Source organism: Trichomycterus rosablanca, chromosome 10, assembly GCF_030014385.1.
Source record: "Trichomycterus rosablanca isolate fTriRos1 chromosome 10, fTriRos1.hap1, whole genome shotgun sequence".
NCBI classification, from domain to species: Eukaryota; Metazoa; Chordata; class Actinopteri; order Siluriformes; family Trichomycteridae; genus Trichomycterus; species Trichomycterus rosablanca.
The window spans coordinates 8,696,435-8,705,664 of NC_085997.1; the positions used below are offsets into that span (position 1 = coordinate 8,696,435).

Here is a 9,230-nt window from a genome sequence, read left to right on the forward strand (position 1 = left end):
AATTAGCTTGAATCGTAGAGCACTCGCTTAGCATGCGAGAGGTAGCTGGATCGATGCTCGTATTCTCCGAGTTTGCTGGCCAATTAAGAACAGGGATACCATGGTCCTTAAACCAGGTACTGGTAGCTTTGGCACTGTGTGCAGGTGCCAAGTCCTGTTGGAAAATGAAATCTGCATTTCCATAAAGTTGGTCAGCAGCAGGAAGCATGAAGTGCTCTAAAACTTCCTGGTAGATGGCTGCGTTGACCTTGGACCTCAGAAAACACAGTGGACAAACACCAGCAGTTGACATGGCACTCCAAACCATCACTGACTGTGGAAACTTTACACTGGACCTCAAGCAATGTGGATTCTGTGCCTCTCCTCTCTTCCTCCAGACTCTAAGACATTGATTTCCAAAGGTAATGCAAAATTTACTTTCATCAGAGAACATAACCTTGGACCACTCAGCAGTCCTTTTTATCTTTAGCCCAGGCGAGACGCTTCTGACGCTGTCTCTTCTTCAAGAGTGGCTTGACACGAGGAATGCAACAGCTGAAACCCATGTCTTGCATACATCTGTGCGTGGTGGTTCTTGAAGCACTGACTCCAGCTGCAGTCCACTCTTTGTGAATCTCCCCCACATTTTTGAATGGGTTTTGTTTCACAATCCTCTCCAGGGTGCGGTTATCCCTATTGCTTGTACACTTTTTTCTACCACATCTTTTCCTTCCCTTCGCCTCTCTATTAATGTGCTTGGACACAGAGCTCTGTGAACAGCCAGCCTCTTTAGCAATGACCTTTTGTGTCTTGCCCTCCTTGTTCAAGGTGTCAATGGTTGTCTTTTGGACAACTGTCAAGTCAGCAGTCTTCCCCATGATTGTGTAGCCTACAGAACTGGACTAAGAGACCATTTAAAGGCCTTTGCAGATGTTTTGAGTTAATTAGCTGATTAGAGTGTGGCACCAGGTGTCGTCAATATTGTACCTTGTCACAATATTCTAATTTTCTGAGATACTGAATTTGGGGTTTTCATTAGTTGTCAGTTATAATCATCAACATTAAAAGAAATAAACATTTGAAATATATCAGTCTGTGTGTAATGAATGAATATAATATACAAGTTTCACTTTTTGATCGGAATTACTGAAATAAATCAACTTTTTCATGTTATTCTAATTTTATGACCAGCACCAGTAGTACGGGACATTACCGCTTACCCAACACAGTAAGAAATAACTCGCCCGAACAGGGACTTGAACCCTGGACCCTCAGATTAAAAGTCTGATGCTCTACCGACTGAGCTATCCGGGCTGTAAAGAGCCAGGCTGTCTCTCAATGTGCATTTATATGTGGCAAGAGAAAAAAAATCCATAAAAATCAAATTGAGTTAGCAAAGAACCTTAAATTATATTAAAGAGTTCTTCAAGTATAAACAGTTCTACCAAGAACACAAAAAGAACCCTTTCAAAAAACATTATTTGGTCAGTTGGAGATCTCATATGATTGGATTGATATATGGTTTACAGCCTAGTGACAAAGTGTACAGTGCAGCAAATGGGTTACAGTCAGTAAATTTACCATACATAATAATGTGAAAAGATTAAGCAGTTTGTACAATCAGTTCGCTCGTGTGGGGCGAGGGTGATGGCGATGGTACCCAAGCTAGTCAGGATGAGGTCTAAAACGCTGAGTTCAGGTCACGGTGTCCCACTGAAGCTTGGGTTAGAATCCCACTTCTGACTGCTAGTGCTTCATACAAATGGCCATGTGGGGGTGTTGTTGGTAATTGGCTTGAGGACCTTGCAAGCGTGTCAGGATGGCCGAGCGGTCTAAGGCGCTGCGTTCAGGTCGCTGTCTCCCCTGGAGGCGTGGGTTCGAATCCCACTTCTGACATCTCAAGTTTTATACAAATTTACTTCTTTAGAGGACACAGCCATCAGGGAATACAGTTTTCATCAAAGGGTGTACATGGTCTGCAACAATGCTGAGGTAGGTGGTACGTGTCAAAGTAACATCCACATGGATGCCAGGACCCAGGCTTTTGATCTCTAAAAATGTGACAAATTTTCACTGATTAGTCAATATGGCCCACAAGATATCAGCAGAGATCCAGTAAAATATCAGTAATTACATGAAAAAGAAAAGGTAAGTTTAAAGTAATATCACAATCTTCAAAATGGGAACAAAGACACAAATGCACATGAGGTAGTAAAGTTACATATAATCACAACCCCCTTCCCCTAACCACCACCACCACAAGTCCAACAAAATCAAAGAGAAAATGCACTTCATAAAAGACCTCACATTGTTCGTTCTAAATGCTAAGATCAACGTTTAAGTTAAGTGAGTCTATGATCGTTTAAAAGCAACGCATAATATAAACAAGAGTACGTGAGTTTAAACACGTTGCACCCTCACTTTATAATGCAGCATCAACACTCTGTTAGTACATTCTTTGTAGGGGTAATTAGCTCAAATGGTAGCGCGCTCGCTTAGCATGCGAGAGGTAGTGGGATTGATGCCCACATTTTCCAGTGCAGATGCATTATGATTATTTAATGGTAACACGTAATATGAAACTCGTTGCGGCATTGCTTAACGAAACGCAGCATCAAAAATTAGATCAGGATTTAAGTGAGTCTTTAAAGCATCATAAAATATGTGGGTATTAATATCTAAAACTCAGCACATTATTAGGCTACACATAAATATAGATTTAAACGGTCCTCTATTTACTACAGTCTGTTTGTTCAACTCTGTCTGTTCAACTCCACCCCTAGTTGAACAGCTGGGCGTTAACCCGTACAAATTTTTCATCATTCTAAATAAACCATGTAGTACGGGACATTACCGCTTACCTAATGCAGAAACAACTCGCCCGAACAGGGACTTGAACCCTGGACCCTCAGATTAAAAGTCTGATGCTCTACAAGAATGTGACATAAATTACAAACTTTAACATACGTTGTTCAATTAATATAAAAAGGTTTTTTGCCAAAAGTATTTACTCATCTGCCTTCACACGCATGTGAACTTGAGTGACTCCCATTCTTAATCCAAAGGGTTTAATATGATGTCGGCCCACCCTTTGCAGCTATAACAGCTATAACTCTTCTGAGAAAGCGTTCCACAAAAACCGGGTTTGAGTTCTTAGGAAATAATCCAGTAAGTTAAAAACCCAGCAAGAAGGCTGTACCTAATACACTCATACCAGAGAAAACACACCCTAACATGCTAGTGCTGTTACAATGCTAAGAATGGTTCAACCAAAAACATTATTTGATCAGTTGGAGATCTCATATGGGGCTCCCTTTCGATTGATATGTGGTTTACAGCCTAGTGACAAAGTGTACAGTGCAGCAAATGGGTTAGAGTCAGTACATTTACCATACATAATAATGTGTAAATATTCAGGAGTTCGTACAAATATTAGTTTGTGTGGGGCGGGAGTGGCGTCAACAGTGTCCAAGTTAGACAGGATGGTTTAGCAGTCTAAGGCAGGGCTCTAGACTAACGTTTTGCACTGGTTGCACTGGTGCACCTAACTTTTTTTCTTAGGTGCACCAGCACAAAAGTTAGGTGCACCCAAATTTTCGACCGCATCGCATTTAACACCGCAGTTTTACAGGTTCACTTTTTTTTTTTTTTTTTAAATCACTGTCCATACAGGCAATATTGACTTGGAAATAACTAACAATCTGGTCAACATGGCCTCGTCTGATGATCTGTTTGCTGCTGCCTGACAATGAAGGGCAGTGGGGAGAGGGGACACTTGGGCAGTGCATTTATCGCGGCATGTAATGTGTTTTATAGATGCATTGGGCTTTTTCAGCCTTTCAATTCGAAATGTATTAGAACCAGTCACAAATATACTATTGCCGGCCACTGTCTTCTTTACAGTTAATTATAGTATTACAGACTAATTATAGCACACTTATAAAAATTATAAAAATAATAGAGTAAATGTGTATGTATGTATGTATATCTATTTATATGTGTGTGTATATTTAAAATTATATGTATATGTTTGTGTGTGTGTTAGAGTGTAATCTTAAATGCAGTGCATTATATTATCGGCTTTACTGAATCTTTTACACAGATTCCCAAAATCGCTTGCGGTGCACTCACTGTGTATTTTGACTACATGTATTGTAATATATTTTGGTCTTTTAGTTATTTTTATATTTTACTTAACGAAAATATTGTCGTGTTTTTACTTTCACTATCGCGGCACTTTACCGCTAGCATTAGCCCCTTGCTACTGTAGAGGGTCGGCTCACCTAGCCGCTGTCCGGTGGGGATGCTGCGGGTCTTTTGTTGTGCGGTGGTGGAGGTGTGGGAATAAAGGCACACGGCAGGGTAGAGTCACTTTAACTGTTTAGTCAGGACTTAAGTGAGCGTTACGACACTTTACACCGCCGAGCTCCAGAACCCGAACTTCCATTCTGGGGACATCCGGCGAGTCTCATATACAAAACTAAACTTACGGCAGAACGTCCGAACGCACGTGTATAAACCTGGTGCTGCATTCTGATTGGCTGAGCTGAATGTTGCTTACATATCGCCGCTAGAATATTGTCCCGCCCTTCACTATCTCTGATTGGTTTAGACCATGTTATTGGCCTAATGTGTGTCTGTTGTTTTTTTTTTCCCTCGGACGCCTGGTCGCACCGGTGCGACCTGAGATTTTTTTTAGTCGCACCATTGAGAAATTAGGTCGCATGTGCGACCAAATTGGTCGCACTCTAGAGCCCTGTAAGGCACAGTATGCAGTCTTCCCTGTAGGGATGGGTTCAAATCCCACTTCTGATAGCTCATGCTTTATACAAATTTACATCTTTAACCCTCTACCATACATAATAATGTGAAAAGATTTAGCAGTTTGTACAAATCTTAGTTGGTGTGAGGCGAAAGTGGTATCAATGTCACCCCAGCTAATCAGGATGGCAACTGAAGATTGTATTCTTCAGTTGAGTTCTTCATTGTTCAGTCCAGTCTGTGATAAAGTCTGTTGTACGTTCTGGACATTTTTGGTGCAAACACGCCAGGTCTCTGTCACATCTAGTAGGAGCAGCATTGTTGGCACTGCAGTCTCGACTTGCAGTCTTTAACCTCAAGAGGGTGAACAGGTTTCCGTCAGAGCCTCCTCGGGTTAAAACAACAGAAGATGTTGTTACAATGTGAAATCATTAAGAATAAAATATCAGAGAGTTTTACAGGATTAGACTCCACCACCCCTAACTATTACAGCATAACTAGGTTTGCTTGTTTAGTTTAGAAAAGACCAATCAAAAGCCTGAGTAAATAAACATGTTTTCAATCTAGACTTGAACATAGAGACTGTGTCCGAGTTCTGACAGCAGATCTCCCTAAGTTTGAAGCAGATCTGTGATGGAAATGTTGTGTTTCCATAAACAATAAAAGTTATCAGGAGCAATTTCTTGGAAAGACTCCAAAAGGGGTTACCAAAAGTACAGTTGTTTTACATTAGGGGTGCCCAATACGTCGATCACGATCTACCAGTCGATCTCACAGTGCATGCTGGTACATCGCCCCTCATTTTTTCCCTAAGTAAAAACTGTCATTACCTCAACATGTCATTACCAACACATAACTTGTTGTGATGGTAAAAACACTTAGTGATGGTAATAACAGGTTATTAGTTTCACCATCACTATCTTATTAACTGTTTAATAATTAAAGCTAATTAAAGCTAAATAAGCATAATGATTTTATTATACAAGAAAACATTAATTTTGCACATAAATATAGATTTAAACTGTCCTCTATTTACTACAGTCTGTTTGAAACAACTAGTTGGTGTGGAGAACATGTTACACATACAGTGTGCTATTATTTCAAGCTTATCAAGTACATGCTATTTCACTTAATAATATCTCACAAAGTACAAATACTTCAACTTTCTAATTAAACCATGTTGTACGGGACATTACCGCTCACCTAATGCAGTAATAAACAACTCGCCCAAATAGGAACTTGAACCCTGGACCCTCAGATTAAAAGTCTGATGCTCTACCGACTGAGCTACCCGGGCTCTGCAAATAGCTTTAACCCTCACAAGGATGTGACTTGAATTACAAACTTTAACATACGTTGTCCTGTAGAACAGTTCCAGCAAGAACACCAAAAAACCCTAAAGAAACACTTCTTAGTACTACATACATTAGTTGTATTCCACACAGGTCAGCATGCGACATCGTTTTACTTTCTATCTGTATTCATATTATGCCATCTATATTACGGTGGCCTGCTGAGTTAAAACACAATAACACAAGAGACACAAATTCTTTAAGGTGGAACGCAATTACATTAAGGGAGAACACAACGAAATTAAGGAAACACAAATACACACTACACTACATCTAGTGGTCGACTGAATAGCCTACAACCAGCACAAACAGGGTTTGAGTTATTAACAAATAATCCAGTCCACCCAAAATTAGAGATGGGACGATCGGGGTTTTTGGCATCGATTCCGATCTCCGATCTCCTTTCAGGGACATCGACCGATAGCCGATTGCGATGGGGGGGGGGGGTTTAGCAGTAAATAAAATAATAAACTTAAAAAGAGCCTCACAGTAAACCGGAGCAGCGCGCGCGCGTGTGTGTGCGCCTTTAGAAGAGACGCGTTGTTCACTGTATCGCTATAAGTGATTCATTGATTCACGAGTCATTTTTCGCGACGCGTAAGTTTCTCTTCTCAGTTATCTCTCCGTGTTTACTGTTATTAATTAAATGTCGTGGTTTTAAATAAACACCAACTACTAAAGAACATTCTGTGTGACTCTCTTACATTAAAAAGCTTCATTAAAAAGCTTAATTAAACTGTTATTACCACAGATCTGTAACCGACCGTCAGACTCGTTCCGTCTGTGGAGCTAAAAGTTCAGCAGATGATCCTGAACTAACGAATTTGGTAATGAATAAACTTTTGCCTCTGATTGGCTCTGTAACGTTTTCTGTTCTCATCTACATCACAAGTAAGAACTGCTTCCGATTTACCAAAGTGAACCAGGAGTTTATATAACGTGCTGATAGAATCGACTCAGATGTGACCGGGTTGAATTATCTTTTTAAAGTAAATATTACAATCAGCAAAATTACATCGTATGTATGATGCACAACGTTAATGATGTTATTTTAGGTCATGAAGAGCTTTCACTGTGGTTTCTGTACGATGGTGATGATGAATGGTGATGTGATGGTTGGCGTCGTAGCTCAAAGTCTGGATCAATCCACTGAGCTGTTAACTTAACGTGATCTTTATATATCACACGATCGGATCGGCTACTTTTAGGAGATATCGCCGATCGCCGATAGCATATTTTGATAAAAAATTGGTCAGTTGGAGTGCTCATATGGGGCTCCCTTTCTATTGATATATGATGTGGTGTCAACGGTACCCATGGGCGGATCTACCGGGGTGGCATAGGGTGGCACATGCCACCTGCGGCACCTGCGGCACCCCTGCTGCCACAGTCTGTTTAAAACAACTAGTTGGTGTAGAGAACATGTTACACATGCAGTGCGCAATTATTTCAAGCTTATCAAGTACATGCAATTTTACATAGAAATATCTCACAAAGTACAAATTCTTCATCATTCTAAACTAAGCATGTAGTACGGGACATTACCGCTTACCTAATGCAGTAAGAAGCAACTCGCCCGAACAGGGACTTGAACCCTGGACCCTCAGATTAAAAGTCTGATGCTCGACCGATTGAGATATCTGGGCTCCTACCGTCTCTTTGACTTTCATTTAAAAACCAGTCTGAAGAAGAAAGTTCATCACCAACTCATGATGTTTACCAGTTTGGTGTAGATTGTGCTCCATCACAAGTGTGGCGATTTGACTTCTATTGGAAAATGCAGGTAGAAATTGCATACATAGTTGCTTGTTTCAATCTACCCCTTAACCAGTGGTAGCGTGGCCGAGCGGTCTAAGGCGCTGGATTAAGGCTCCAGTCTCTTCGGGGGCGTGGGTTCGAATCCCACCGCTGCCAACTCATGCTTTTCAACGCCGGCTCCATGTTTACCCACCCAATGCAACGTATACTCAATCACAATCCCAAGTGTGGCACACGCGATTGGCCCTTTTCGACCCACAACCTTTCTTAACTTTTTTTTTTATGTAACATGAAACAGTTCGACCGCACTGTGCACACAAACCTTAACTTGGTGTACCTTTGTATCGTTGCTGTTATCTCTAGCATCACTCCGACTACATGCAACTATGATATAATAGAAAGCATAATAAAAAAAAAAACTTTTACTCACCCAATAACTGTGTTTATACCTAAAATGGAACGCAGACACTGTGAAAACAGCATACGTTCTAAAGCCAATGAGCTTTTAAACAAGCTCAAACACACCGATGCACCACGGAGTCTTAAATTAAGCATACAGCACGATGGTTTAGCAGAAGAAATGTTGTAAGAAAGGAAGCCCTTAAATACTGACCGTCTTGTTGCTCTGCTTGCAAGCTTACTGTAACAAAAGAACGGTTGTGTATCTGATGGGTTAAGATTAGTCGCTACTCCAACAGTTCTTCGCTGTGGCTGGTTAAATGCTGGAAATTACCGCTTACCTAATGTAGTAAGAAGCAACTCACCCGAACAGGGACTTGAACCCTGGACCCTCAGATTAAAAGTCTGATGCTCTACCGACTGAGCTATCCGGGCTCTGCAACCTGCTTTAATCCCCACAAGCATGTGACTTAAATTACAAACTTTAACATATGTTGTCCTGTAGAACTTCAATTAATATAAAATGTTTTTATTTCTGTTTCGGCTCTCTTGAAGGTGATTATATCAAGTTTTAGGTGAAGTATGTTGCTGCTTACACACACAAAAAAAACATCTCTGGAGGAGAATTTTGAAGGTAGATTACAAACAGATTCCTTTCTTTCACCTTTTTCCCTTTTCCCTGTATCAATTGCACGATTGTTTTCCAGTCCTTAAATGTTATGTGCATTTATATGTGGCAAGAGAAACAAATCCCTAAAAATCTAATTCAGTTAGCAAAGAACCTTGAATTATACTAAAGAGTTCTTCAAGTAGAAACAGTTCTAGCAAGAACACAAAAAACCCTTAAGACTTCTTAGTCTTATTTTTTTATTATTATTTCAAATGCCATTAATAATTTATAATCACTGATTTGTGAGATATCAGCAGTAATAGATCATGTTTAACTGGTTTAATATTGTTTAAGCGCTGATTATCGGCTGT

At 40.3% G+C, this 9,230-nt stretch overlaps 3 non-coding genes across 3 annotated transcripts; 1 reads left to right on the top strand and 2 right to left on the bottom strand.

Annotated features, from left to right (window-relative positions):
• Window positions 1-1,220: 1,220 nt before the first annotated feature.
• trnak-uuu (transfer RNA lysine (anticodon UUU)) lies at window positions 1,221-1,293 on the bottom strand. The gene has a single exon. It is a non-coding gene; the product is annotated as a tRNA-Lys (tRNA).
• A 6,631-nt stretch (window positions 1,294-7,924) lies between these two features.
• trnal-aag (transfer RNA leucine (anticodon AAG)) lies at window positions 7,925-8,006 on the top strand. The gene has a single exon. It is a non-coding gene; the product is annotated as a tRNA-Leu (tRNA).
• Window positions 8,007-8,611: 605 nt separating this feature from the next.
• On the bottom strand, window positions 8,612-8,684 carry trnak-uuu (transfer RNA lysine (anticodon UUU)). The gene has a single exon. It is a non-coding gene; the product is annotated as a tRNA-Lys (tRNA).
• Between the last annotated feature and the right edge of the window lie 546 nt (window positions 8,685-9,230).